Consider the following 15,095-nt stretch of genomic DNA (forward strand, 5'->3'; position numbering starts at 1 on the left):
CATTTTAAAGTATTATTTCCAGAGATATATTATTGAGTTAACTGGCTATAGTGATTTTGCTGTTGTAAAAACTACTGTTACAAAAAAACATATTTTTTTTCATATTAAAATTAGTGCTGGGAATCGATTTAAACAAATTAACTAATTAATTACATTTTTTTCTGTAATTAATCAAGATAAATCACGATTTAAAAACATGGGCGTTTTTAATATTTTGATATTGTAATAATTTCAGTTAATCTCCAAATTAATGTTGAAACAATGTAAAGACAACATACTGTAAATATGTGTTGTATTGGCATCTTTTTATGAATGAAAGCCAGTATCACTGGTACTAATATCTCTATGAAACATTTTGACATTGCATTACAGTATAAATGAAAGCTACCAATTTCAATATTTATTAGGCTTTAAAAAAAACACTTAATTTAAGTGAACTTAAAACAATCTTTATATAAATCCATTATAATAAATGTTATATTTACCGGTGGCCTTTTAGACAGAAAACGTAATAGTAGCACCTTTCTGAACTGCAAAAAATAAATTAAAAAGAGATGAATTATCATTAAAGCTACATTTTTCTCTGTGATGAACATTATTGACATGAACATGATTGAAACCTGTTCTGAATTTATATAACGTTATGTTTTTAATGATAATAAAAAACAGATATAGGCTAATTCAGAATATGAAAAATCAGCATAAGCCTTTGCAGTGTTTTTTAAATAAATACTGGAGTAAAAATAATAGTTTAAAGTATATAGTTTTTAGTAAAATAAAGACAAGACTGTGTAACTACGCCCTTGAAACTTTTCTCCCTCAAACAGCAAACTAACGTTAACGTCACTTCTACAATACACATAGTTTATTGATTTGTTTAAAATATCTGTTGTCCGAGATTACTGCGCCAGTGTGCCTTCTTGTGTTCACTCGATCAGTAAAGCAACGTTTGGCTGGCGTCGGGACAACATAATGACATCATATAATAAAATAAAAAAACTTGACAAATTACACAGCCAAATGACCAACATAAAAGTTATAATAGATAAAATATATATAAAAAATGTTTTTTTTTTTTTTTACATGATTCCCAATTATTTATATCCACCATTTTTTAGTATTTGTACAATTTTTATATTTTTTCAATTTTGTAATTAATAATCATTTAATTCTTAATTCAATTTGAACCAGATTTGAGATTTAACACAAATAAATCTCTCAAGTCAATCAAGTGGCCGTGTCTATAATAGAAACGTTTACACAACATTATCATATTATTTTCTGATAAATTTTAATAATGGTTCAGTAATGAACTCTAGTAAAAAAGTAGCAGTGGCTCGGCCAGATTTTAAATATCACCTCAAGATGCAGTCTAATCCTGTTTACAGGAAATAAGCCTGCTCCCGAGCAGGATTAAACTCACGGACCTGTCGCTATGACAGCAAGTCCAGGATGAGCTTCGAAGAACCAAACAATTCGAGATCAAGCCAAATCGTCAACAATCAACTGAGTTAGTGACTTTCAACTGACCCCTGTACTGTACAATGATGAAAATATTTATTTCTCTCCACAGTGTAAAATACATCCAAGCATTCCCAAAAGTTGCATTTTGTACTGAAAATCTTAACATATTATAAATACAATATAGTAACAAAAACATTTGTAGAGACAAAAAGCAACAAACAAAAAAAAAAATCTATAAATCTGCATCTGGCCATAGCACTTCATCCACATTACACTCTCTCGCAAGACTGCAATACATCCTTGCACCGACCCTGTATCAATTAGGTCACAGATGAGGGACATCCTGACATAGGGGTGGAGATTTTGTAATTTTGTAACCTTCCATGGCAATACCAAGAAAAACAAAACAAAAACAAACTCTCTTGATGAGGTTAAGGAAGGGAGATTATGGTTGGAGGTGTTGGAGGGAAAATTGTGGATGCTCATGAAACTAGTTGAAACCAAAAATCGGTGGAAAGATAAATTGTCCCAGATGAGAATCTCATCTGCGCTGTATCCATTTGGTCTTCTGCTGTGACAATGTTGCGGTTTTTCCAATTTCTAACACACTATTTTGCAAACTAGGCTGGTTTTCAAAATTAACGCAATTCACAAAACCACACACCCAAAAAATTGTAATCACTGATGAAGAATATTGATTTTTTAGAGTGTTTGTATTCATACAGGAGCTAATATGTCTCTGCCATGCAGGACACTTCTGTGCTATGTTTAACACTCTTACAATTTCACGACTTCGCACTTATAATATAATTATAATTCACATATAATTTGTAGAGAGTAAATTTAAATGTGTATTTGGCGTGCTGTCTGGGGGGAGGGATTTAAGCTTGGATTTTGGCCCGAATCCAGAGTACCCCCAAGGGGTGGTGGAGGGATGCTGATAAACTGTCCACAAAATGGAGGTAAGGCGGCTGTGTATATATACACCTCTTTTGTTGATTAGCTGAGTGCTTCCACCTGTGTCAATTATCTGAACCTCGATAACCTCGTTTAATAAAACACCAAGTGTGGAAAACTACTGAGATGGATTGACAATGGGGGTATAAGAGATTGTGACTTCTGTAATGCCTTCAGTTACACTCGATGCAGGCACTGATGACTGAAATAAACCTTTATAAAGAAAATTGGCTACTGTTTGTCTCTTATTGACAGAAGCGACGGATATAATTTTTTGTTTGCTATTACACACCTAAACTACAAAATACCTCATACACTTTGCAAAAGGATATTCTAGAAATCTAAACTCACTCTATTGGCAGCAAATTTAATTTGCAGCCACGGTAGTTTAGCAACTCTCCATTGCTGGGAGCTGGAAAAACCAAACTCTAGTCAGGCCAATCACATCGAGTATGGAGTTAGTGGGCGGGCTTAACATAATGATGGCAACAAAGAAGCTGGCAAACAGCTGTCTTTTAAATCGGCTTTTGCTGTGACTCTGGAAGACTTGGAGTTAAGCTTGTCTTTGAAAAAAGAACAAAGAACAGCACTGAAGTAAACAATTCTTTAAAAAGGAAGATGTGTTCTGAGTTTTGCTGACCAAATACGGCAAAAGTTAAATCTATCAACTAGCTCTGCTTCACCTTCTTCGTTGCTCTTGTAGCACTCTCCTGTTGTGTTCAGAGGGACTTTGAAAGACAACCGTTTATCCCGCCCCCTGTGTGAGCCCTGCCAACGTGTGTGCCAAGACCCAACTTCATCTTGATGTGGGTCTGGCTTGTCAGGCTAGCAAAATTAAACTTTTGCATGAAATGGCACACACTTCATTCATATTATCAGATTTTTTTTTAACTACACACTGTTGGGCATAATCAAAAACACTCATCTTTAGTATGATTTGCCATAATACTAAAATATGTAACAATGCTCTTCAGGTGCAGTGTTCACATGCACAGAAATATTTGCAGACACATACACACACACACACACACACACACACACACACACACACACACACACACACACACACACACACACACACACACACACACACACACACACACACACACACACACACACACACACACACACACACACACACACACACACACACACACACACACACACACACACACACACACACACAGTTGAAACTATTTTTTTTTAATTTTCCCCAAACAAGTCAGTGCAACATATGACCAGCAGATCTATTTACATTGGACTGAACAAAAATATGCTCACAAAAAACAGTAAACTGAAAAAGAAAATTGCATCCTCTTCATCTTCCTCTCTCTGCATCCTCCATTATTGTTGTAAAAAAAATGGTGCTCCCCTGTGGTATTTTCATAGTGCTTACATCCTGGCAGAACCCGAAATCGGCCTCAAATATACCCTCAAATAGGGCACCTTAAGTTTCCTAAGGACCCCATTAATAGCAGCGCAAAATATTTAATATAGCTCCATGGCCAATGTTGTTTCTTCCTTTTCCTCTTACTGTAACATTGCCTTTCCTTTTTTGTTGAAGACGGGTAAACTCACCTGTTGCCTTTTTTTAGTGCTTTTGTTGATTGTTGAATTAACAGTTAAGCACCAAAGTGCCTGCACACCTGACCGCCGTGTTTGATCAACTGGTTCATAGGTGTGGTATTTTGGAAAGCAGTGCCTTGAAATGGCAAATAAGCAACATCAAATTTCTGTGTGTAATGTGGAGTAAGTGTGTTTAGTGTTTTGCAAGAAGTGTGATGCTGAGAATGTGCCTACACTCTAAAAAATTCTGAGTAAAAAACAACCCAATGTTGGGTCAAATATGGACTAACCCAGCAGTTGGGTTGTTTTAACCCAGCGATTGGGTTGTCTTGAGCAAATATTTAACCCAACCGCAGGATTAAAACAACCCAATCGCTGGGTTAAAACAACCCAATTGCTGGGTTAGTCCATATTTGACCCAACATTGGGTTAAAACAACCCAGCATTTTTTAGAGTGTATAGTTGTGAGCTGATCTAAGCTGAGGTCAGGTTTCACCACTGTAAAAAATCCAACTTATGTTTTGTATTTAATATTTAACATGAAAAAGTTGAGATAACTCAAACAAATGGATTAAATCCACTCAAAAATGTTCTTCAGCTGGTTGCCTTACACTTTTAAGTTTTCTCAACTTTTTTTTTACAGTGTTAATTTAAATTTTTGTGTGCAATCGTAAAAACTGTAGTATTATTAATATTATTTTCATATATTATTTACAAAAAATGTGTAGTCCTCTATCTTCCTGGTGATAGAGGCAGCGGAAGGGTCCACTAAAAAGTGGTACAGTACGGTTCGATATTTTAATACCATTCACAACTTGTGACAATTGAGACAAACTTAACATCATGGGTCAAAAGCAAGCTAATTCCCATGATCCTATTGTCCCTCAGCAATAGCATACACCCTTCAGTGAGGGCCCCTTCTCCACGATTCCTAAAGATGAGTTTTTTTATGGTCTGCTAACTGCAGAGTGTCTGGTCGTCAAATCTGTACAGAACTCTGAACGGAGTGCAGGTGTGCCATCATTACATCACATTCTTTTGATTATATCAAGGGAGTAACATTTATATTGTTAATGGTAATGGCACCACATTATCATTTTATTACTGCAGTTAAATTAGGCTAACTTTATTCAGAAGAACATTCTGGATGTTCCTGCTGCTTTGTTGTTTTATTCCATGAATGTTACTCTCTAATGCTGGGCATCCAGGCCTTGTTATCTCTATTTACAGCATATTTCTGGATCGTAACTTGCCCATAAACCGCACATATCTCCCAGCAGATGTTTGGCGGACGAGTTTGGAGAGTGTAAAAATTTAATGGACACAGATGTGTTAGTGCGAGACATATTGAGCTGTTTGTGTCAAGAACATTTTATGGAATTTACTTGTGTATGCTATAATATGCAGATGTTTTGTGGGTACCTTGTTTTATATCCACGTTTTCAAAGCCAAAAAAGTTATCAAAAGTATATAGATTTGTAGGTTTTAGGTTTTGTTTAAACAACAAAGACATGTTTCAGTTTTTGAAAATATGTTTGCTTGCCCCAATCCCGAAACAGCTTAAATATGTTTTCTTCATGTCAGTCTTTCTCATATACATGCAGCCTTTGCAGAATGTGGTGTAAAACAAAACACTGAAAGACAATTGAAAGTCATTGCAATCTGGTAACATTTTATTTCAGTTGGTTTTGCTTCACATTTATTGGTTTCATTGTCTTTGATTAACTTCCAACATGAACAGATAAAAGCAGGCTTGTGCAAAATTCAGAATTTCAGAATTGGCCTTCATTCAATTCATGAATTGGAATTTTAATTGAATTGACTCCGCCCCACAGGAAATTGAATTGGAATGACAGGAAGTGGAATTAACTTCATGACAATTCAAAGAAATTCCACAGTCACACAACAGAATGTGTTGAATCTCACATACATTCAGCGTTAGAAAGGTTACTTTGGAAATGTAATTGCTTACTGTTACAAGTTACCCATTTTAAATGTGGTTTGGATTACTTTATCAATGCAAAGCAATTTCCTTTTAATATGATTAGTAACTAATTGAATTACACATTTTACCTCAGTAATACAACAGTTACATTAATTTAGTAATTTAATAACACAATTTCATTACACACAACACTGTAAAACTATTACACAGTATCTACTTAAAAAATATGGTAAAAATATGACATAATATTTCAGTAGTTTTTATGATGAATTAAATCTTATTAGTGGAATGTGCTTTATCAATTAAAGTTGATTTTGAAATTTTGATACATATTAGAGTAATGGAAATATGTTTATATTTGACTTTCAGTTGTTATTCAATTAATAGTCTAATTGATGCTGGCACAATTAATTAGAAACAAACTTGTTATTGCACTAGCATTAGCAAAGTTATTGCTCATTGAACAAAACAGCATTCTACATAATAATAATAATAATAATCGTAATACTTGCAGTTATTCACATCACATGTTAACCATAAGCTCTACTCTTATGCACAATAGTAACGGTCAAACCTTCAACATAACAGAAATTCTTTCAAATGTCAAACATAAATGAACATTATACATTAACAGATGTTTCCCTTCACTCAAAAACACATTAAACAACACTTAATTTCAATATTAATCTCCATTTCCAGCCATATGCAAAGCATGCTGGGAACTAACAATGGTGTCTCTATAAAACTGCACAATTGAGGTAATTATCTTAAAATAAAGAAGTAATATTATTTTCCTTAATATTATTAGCTTAATCAGTTCCTCAATTCAAGTCTCACAATTGCTTACATTTCCTAAAAAAAATAAGGAAAGTGTATCTCTTTATTTCTTTACAACACTGAACCAACATTTTCCTAAGAAAAAATACACACATATTTTTAATTATCACCTTAATTTAAATTACAAGACCCATGATTCATTTTTTACAGTGTCAATCCTCAACCCTGCATACATTTTGTTCTAAAATACAGATAATAATCAATTTAAATACATTTGTTTAATAAGTTTTGTTCCAATGTTATTTTAATTTCAAAGTAATAAAATAACACAAAATTGTTGTAAATGCAGTTATCATTAATTCCAATGCAAAACTCACTGAGCAACCCTGATGGATCTAATTCTCAATCACTCCTCAGGTGTTTTATCATTGAGTCTGCAGCGTTCTGGTCTGAAGATCTTTCCTGCAACACTAAAGATTCTCTCAGCAGGTGCAGATGAAGCTGCCATGGCAAGATGGACATGTATATGAATTTCTTAGAATTTTTCTTGAATTTCAATTCTACTTACTTTAATTCAAACGAATTGTACGAATATACGAATTGTAATTCTGCATCCTGTTTTTGATATCAATTCAAATTCAAGAACTGAATTGGAATTAAGGAGTCATTCTCAATTCAATTCTGAATTGTGCACAAGCCTGGATAAAATATAAAGGACATGTTTCGATATGACTTGACTTGACTTGAGACTCACTGACAACGGTACAGGGAACAATACTCTATAAGAGACAATGGAATGGAAACATGTGTCCGTCTTTCGGATGAGACTTTAAACTGAGGTCCTGACTCTCTGTGGTCATTAAAAATCCTAGGATGTCCTTTGGAAAAAGAGTAGGGGTGTAACCTTGGCATCCTGGCCAAATTTGCCCATTGGCCCCCTGACCATCATGGCCTCCTAACCATCACCATATACTGATTGGCTTCAGTACTTTGTCTGCTCTCCATCGATCAGCTGGTGTGTGGTGAGCGTTCTGGTGCAATATGGCTGCCGTCACATCATCCAGGTGGATACTGCACATTGGTGGTGGTTGAGTGCTTGCAGTGCCTTGAAAAAGCGCTATATAAATGTAACACATTATTATTTATTTATTATGAGGGCTATTTATAAAGAGATTATTGGGATCACACGACTAAACCAACCAATGGGAACATAACACATGATCACATGAGGACAAGGAAATCACATGACAAGACCAGGAACTTGAAACATGACTTAGAAATTACAAAATAAAAGACATGAAAATGTAAACCTGAAACAAAACCCGAAACCAACCGTGACACTTTATATGGTATATCAAAAATATTTTGACCGAACCGCTTTGTTAAAATATCAGGCAACAAACCAATTATGATTATAATGCCTTTGACTTCTTACATTAAAGTTGAAAAGTTTGAGGTTGAAGTTGAAAAGTTTGTTTTAACAAAAAACAACAAAAACTAGGTAAAGACAGTGTTAATGTGACATATTATTAACATTTAAAATAACTGTTTTCTATTGTAATATATTTTAAAATGTAGTTTATTCCTGTGGCGTCAAGGCAGTAGTCACATGATCTGATGATTTGCTGCTCAAGAAACATTTTTGATTATTATCAATGTTAAAAACTGCTTAATATTTTTGTGGAAACCACAATAAAGTCTTTCCAGAATTCGAAATACATTTTTATTACATGCCTTTTGATCATTTTAATGCAAACTTGCTGAATAAACGTATTCATTTCTTTCAAAAATAAATCAGCATCACCTTTGTAGAGTAGGCTACTTTTACCATGATTATGGTGAAGGACTCATCCGATTCATAAAGACGTGATGCACTCCCTCGAGGGACATGTTGTCTTATTTAAGGCCTTGGGCTCTGTTCCATGACATTCCTGTTTCATTGATTTTTTTTTTAGCTCTAAAACTGTAGGCTGTTATCAGTGCAGGTTTATGGGCTGGAAATGTGTTTTTGTTAACATAAAAATGAAAATATAGCTTTTGTCTGATAGCTTCAGAAACAATTTGGATGTAGTTATTATTACGGTCTCTGCAAGGATGTGTGAATACAGCAGACTCTTCTATATTCAAGCTCCTGAAACTAATTAAATAAGGAGGCCACTGTTTTATTATGCATGGTGTGACTTTTTGATAGGGTTTTCCAAAACGAATGTGCCTTTTATATTGTCATTTTTACTGAAGCATTTCTTAAGGATCTGTTAGCGCCTCAGTGGCAGCTAATAATAAGCTTTTATTTTTATTAGTCTTTTAATTCAGCTTATTATTATGGCTGAATGGGTTTTCCTCCCCAAAGTAATTCACTTAATGAAAAGTCATTTTGGGGTGTGTGGGGAATGTCCAGCGTTTTTAGTGGCATGTCTTTAACAGTTCACAGACCTCATTCTGAGCTTTTTCTTAGCTTTTTTAGAGTTAGTTAACACAATCTATGCGGCGTTCCAGGCAACCCGTGTTTTTACAAACTTCTAACCGTGAAAATGCACTGAAACGGCCGTCAAACCTGTGACTTCTCAACCATGAACTCGTACTAGCTTGATATACTCCCAGTTACGAGTTCTGACGTCACATTGCCCGCGAAACAACAATGGCTGCGCCAACGTTTATGGAAGTCATACATTAAAAACTAAAGCAGCGTTTCTAGCGTTAGCTAGTCTATTGAGTGCAATAAATTAATACCAAATAAATTTCCAAATATACAAATAATGTAAATTTTTCCTTACGCAATTCCTCACGCTCAGGCAATTTGGGCGTGACTTTGCCTGGAACGCTACAAAGTGGTGAGTCCTGGTTTGAAGTCGTAACTTACGGGCTGAAAAAACTGCCTTTTAATAAATAAAGCACACTTTAATAAATAAATAAACAAACTAAAACATAAACAAAACACAATGTAACTTCTAGGCCTGGGTCCTCTGTCGCCCTTCTCTGGTGTCACTCGTCCTTATATGCAGTTGAGCTTGCGAATTGGCGGATTCACTATTTATGTGGCGAAATTTGCTTGCTTCTACAGAGAGGAATCCCTTTATTTAATTTATTTTATTTAAATGTATTATTTCATATTTTAAAGGTTTCATGAACTGGCATTTTTTTTATACTGTTGTCTGAGGTCAACTTATGATATTTGCGTGGTTTTTACATTCAAAAACATCATAATGAATAAGTAATAGGCTATTTTCTACACGGGTTTTGAGGCTCTCTCCTGAACGCTGGGTTTTGATGGCTTAGAAGTAAACAACTTTTTGGGTGAAGCGTCCACCGGAGGCGCTAAGTGGTAATATTTTTTCTCCATTCCCAGACTGATCTCATGAAATGGCGTATACATGACACGCCAATTCGTATGCCATTTTGGCATGCTATCAAGACGCATAATCGCTTTTTAGTGTGTTTATCAACGCCGTTTCATTTCTATCCCCCTACACTGCCCCTACCCCTACCCCTAAACCTACCCAACACACACACGCACGCACACACACTCAGCCCCTAAACCTACCCATCACACACACACGCACACACACAGCCCCTAAACCTACCCATCACAAGAAACATTCTGCATTTTTACATTTTCAAAAAAAACAATTTAGTATGTTTATAAATCCATTTAGCTTGTGGACACACACATATCCAGACACATTTTGAAAGTGTAACTCAATACACTTTCAATACCTAAACCTACCCATTTGTGTATTATAAAAAACAGGATATAACAGGCAGATACGACTGCATACATAATTTATTCAGAAAGTACAAATATTCCAAGTGTTCCGAGGCCAAACGATTGATTTGTGTGAAGAAAATCCCCAAAAGCGATCAGTAACGTCGAATCCATCTATCAAAGATTAATAATAAATTTCAAATATTGCCGCCGGAAGAAACGTCACATCAGCTTTGACAGCATTGGCTGTCGTGTGTCTCGTGACCAAATGCGTTATTACGTCAGCTTTGATTGTAAAATGCCATTGGCTCTCGTGTGTCTCGTGATCGCGTCATTCAACTTGTGTGTATCATTTAAATCAGAAATATGAATGAACGAGTGCGTGTGTGTTCTGTTCGCAAAGGAGCGCGATCATCATTTCAACGACTAAAACATTAAGATCAACTCTGTTCTTCACATGAAGATATCGTATGACTTCAGAAGACTTGGAATGCAACATGAGTTAATACTTTTATACATTTTTTTGGTCAGTTTTTGCAATAAATACATGGGACTGTACATTTATTTGCCTGTTACGTGTTTTATATTGTTGAGAGTGGGTAGGTTTAGGGTAGGAGTGGAGTTAGTTGCTCCAAAATATAAAATTAGGCTATAAATATCAGTCAGGATGTCATATTGCGCATCTGGAATGGAGAAAAAATATTACCACTTAGCACCTCCGGTGGACGTTTTACCCCAAAAATGAAGGTAAACGTTCCTGGAGGTACATAATTCGTGTGTTGCAAAAATGTAGGCAGAGTCACGTATTTCCATTGAGCCTGGGTTGCATGTGAGGGATTGTTTTGTGTGGGATTGCGTGGGGAAACCGCAACCGGAATGATTCGCCCACAGGGCTCACAAAATATCTTTATCAAAACAAACACAATGATTTATCTCTCATCTTATCTATCATTGATTGGAATGTTATTGGCCCGTCTGATTGGTGGATATAACCGCTAACCATGCACACACACAGACACACACAGCCCCGGGAGATTGGGCTTTGCCAGCCCTGGTCCATACATGTCCGAGTCTGTTTCCGAATCGCAATGAACCAAAACCACCACAAATAAAGGAATTTTCAGCCTTTGGCAGTGTGCTAAGTTATGTTCAGTTATACACGTACATATAATAATTAGATAACAATGCAATACTATCACATATAAAAAAACATTTTGATTCATTTGATTCATTCATTCATGTAATTTCAAGTCTCTTATTTACAAAGGAATCCGTGGTGAAATGAAGGACGCGCAATGTCTTCACCATGTGAGCTGGATATTCAATAAAAAAGATTTAGGTGTTTCACCACACAGTGACGTCCAGGTATAGCCTGACAAGCCAGACCTACATCAAGATGTTTGGTCTGGAAACTCACCATTGACAGGGCTCAATCCGAGGGGCGGGATAAACGGTTGTCTTTCAAACTCCCTCTGCACGCGATAGGATAGCGCTACACCAACCAGAGCAATGAAGGTGAAACAGAGCTCACTGACAGATTAAACATTCGCCGTATCCGGTCGGCTAAACTCCGAACACATCTTCCCTTTTTAAGAATGACTTCAGTGCCGTTCTTTGTTCTTTTCTCAGAGAAAAGCTTAAAGGGTTACTTCAGCGATTAGCATATGGCCTTGTATCAGTAGAAACCCTGGATAAACCCAGGATTTCTAGAAAAATTCCTCCTATGATGCAAATTGACGATATTTGCATCATAGGAGAAACGTTTGGCCAAAGGCTAAAGACTACAGCCAGCAGAGGGAGCCATTTCCGCATGTTTTGAACCCGCGCATGAGGGATGGGAGATCACACTCAGCTCGCAGGGAGAGCTCAGCTACAGGCACTCATTTAAACGGAGCTATGGTGAGCAATGTAAGTCTTCTAACTTCTCAAATTAATTTCTATGAAAGTTAAGCTTGCAAAGGCATGAACTGAAACGCGTGCCAGACTGAACTCGCGTTGTGAATGTATGGCTGGAGTGTAGTCGTGATTACCTCAGCTCTCATCACGAGACCTCATCAGCTCATTTTTTTTCACTCGTGCAGTTAGTGCTCAGTGCTGTGAGACTCGCGCGGTGACTCACTCTTTAATTGTAGTGTCTTCTCTAACTCAGTCACTGTAATCAAGTTGCTGGCTTTGGGAATGGCCTCACAGGGCAGCAAAGCATTCTGGGAATTGTAGTCTTTCATCCCCATGAGACAAAAATAATTTTTTTGTCTTTTCTCAGTCTAGAAGGCACCAAATTAAAAAATAATTTCACATTTCTACTACATTGAGGACCCAGTTTAAATACAGATTCATCTTCCCAGCGCTGAAGTACTCCTTTAACTCCAAGTCTTCCAGAATCGCAGTCAAAGCTGATTCGAAAGACCGCCGCCGTTTGCCAGTTTCTGTGTTTACTAGAAGCACGCAAACGCAACTCGGCCGTCATCATTATGGCCCCGCCCGCCGACTCTATACATGATATGATTGGCCCGTCCAGATTGTGAGGAGCTCAGAAGGGTATTGAGAGTTCCTAGACGACACTTACGGGCAGATTAAATTTGCTGCCGCTTGGGTGCGTCTAGATTTCTAGGCTAGTCCAGGTATGGCATAACCTGAGATCAATCGTTTTCTGGGCCTGGTGTCTATAAAAGCTTTTCTTTGACTAAAAAGGATGTTTTTAGCTTTAAAACTTACATGCTATTTTTATATTACCATGACCATTTATATATCAAAAGCTCAAGGGAAAGTTGATTTCTCAATTTATCACCCCTTTAACAATCATAGATACAAGTGGTGGGAAAATGAGAACAAAGGAAACCAAAACAAAACATACACGTGACAAATATTTTTTTAAATGTATAATAATTGAGTACCAAATAAGAATATGAGAATGTAACTGAAAATTCCACTCTGCAAAATGCAGCCTTGGTTAAAGCATCAGACAAATTGTAATGATTAGTGTTAAATCTGTTTTAAAGACTTTTCACAACATTTTGGCCTTGCATTTATTCATCCATTTCAAGCTTTTTATTAAATAAAATTTGATCATAAAAACACGCCTCTCCAATGGATTGTATTAAACACATCTGATATATTTGTAGCGTTGCTTGCAATCGAATTATATTCAAAATCAAGTTTGCTCTGGTTGCTCAGTCCACACCCACACTAACAGCCTGCTTTGCAGCTCTCCAGTAGCCATGTGGACATATTGGAGTACACTTTACAGATGGAGCTGGGTAAGCGACCCAATAAAAATCATCAGCGAAAATGCCACATATGATTTTGAGCATGAGATGGATGACAGGGACAGAAAGAGTGTGTGTCGCAGCCTTGCTCTGGCAGTAATCACTGTTGTCGAGGCACTAATTGGTCTTGTCTGTTTGTGAGGCCACACACTGTGACGTGGGGGTTCTCGCAGATGGGTCGTGGATGCTGACTTTAAGGACGGCTGGTGCCAGACAGGCCTATGAGCCGTGATCAACAACAAATGGGTGTCTGGATTAGGCTCTTTCTGTCAGATAGTTGTTTTGCCTGACTACCCCACATCAGCAGATAACAGGGGGCAAATATACTAGATTATATATAAGATTTGTGTTTCAGCTTAGTTCAAAATTTGTACTGTGATTTGTCACCAATTACCTTCCTGCACTAAATTATTATTATATTATGGTTATGTTTTTATTAGCGTATTATATTGCGAATATAATTAATACAAATAACACAATTACCAAATTGTTTAATTTTTATGAAACGGCAGAAAATAACAATATACTCCTTTAAATGTAAAAAAAAAATCAGTCAGATTGGTTTGTCCAATCAGAAAGTTTTTAAGGCGTTTTCTGTCTGTCAATCATTTGCATCAATCAAGCTGACTATCTGATAGCTTGCAAATCAATTAGATGTTTATAAATAGAACGAGTTTGGAATGTCTTGGAATGTATATGCCAAAATGAGTTTTGCCGTGCATATGGTACGCGGTTTTTCGCGTGCATATGATACGCACTTTATGGCGTATTATACATACAAACCCCCCACCCCACTACCCTAAACCTACCAAAGAGCGTGTCATATGCACGCCATAAAGTGTGTATCATATGCACGCAAAAAAACTGTGTAGAATTTGCACGCCAAAACTCGTTTTCTCAAAAACTCCACGAGATTTTACACTCGTACTATTTATACGCATGACCATGAGATCGTGTTGGATGTTTATATATATATATATATATATATATATATATATATATATATATATATATATATATAGAGAGAGAGAGAGAGAGAGAGAGAGAGAGAGAGAGAGAGAGAAAGAGAGAGAGAATCCTGATTAGTGCCTGCGCGGATGGCGCGCATTGGTCGAATGAGGCATCTATGTAAACATATATCTATGATCGCGCCGGGTTTTTGACCTATACTTGACGGAAGTAATGTCGTTGGGAATACTAGGTGAGATTCGTCTAGTATGAGGTAAAAAACAAAACAAAAAGACAAATACTGTTCAGTTTCTCGCAGAAAACCATCGTTTCTTGTCTTAAGACATCAATGTGTCGCCATGAGCCACAGGGTTAAATATGGATTTGTATATTTGTGTTTTTTACTCTCATAGAAAAAAACCCCACTGACATGCATTATACGAGCAACGGTTGGGGTTAAAAATCTTCA

This window comes from Pseudorasbora parva, chromosome 9, assembly GCF_024679245.1.
Source record: "Pseudorasbora parva isolate DD20220531a chromosome 9, ASM2467924v1, whole genome shotgun sequence".
NCBI classification, from domain to species: Eukaryota; Metazoa; Chordata; class Actinopteri; order Cypriniformes; family Gobionidae; genus Pseudorasbora; species Pseudorasbora parva.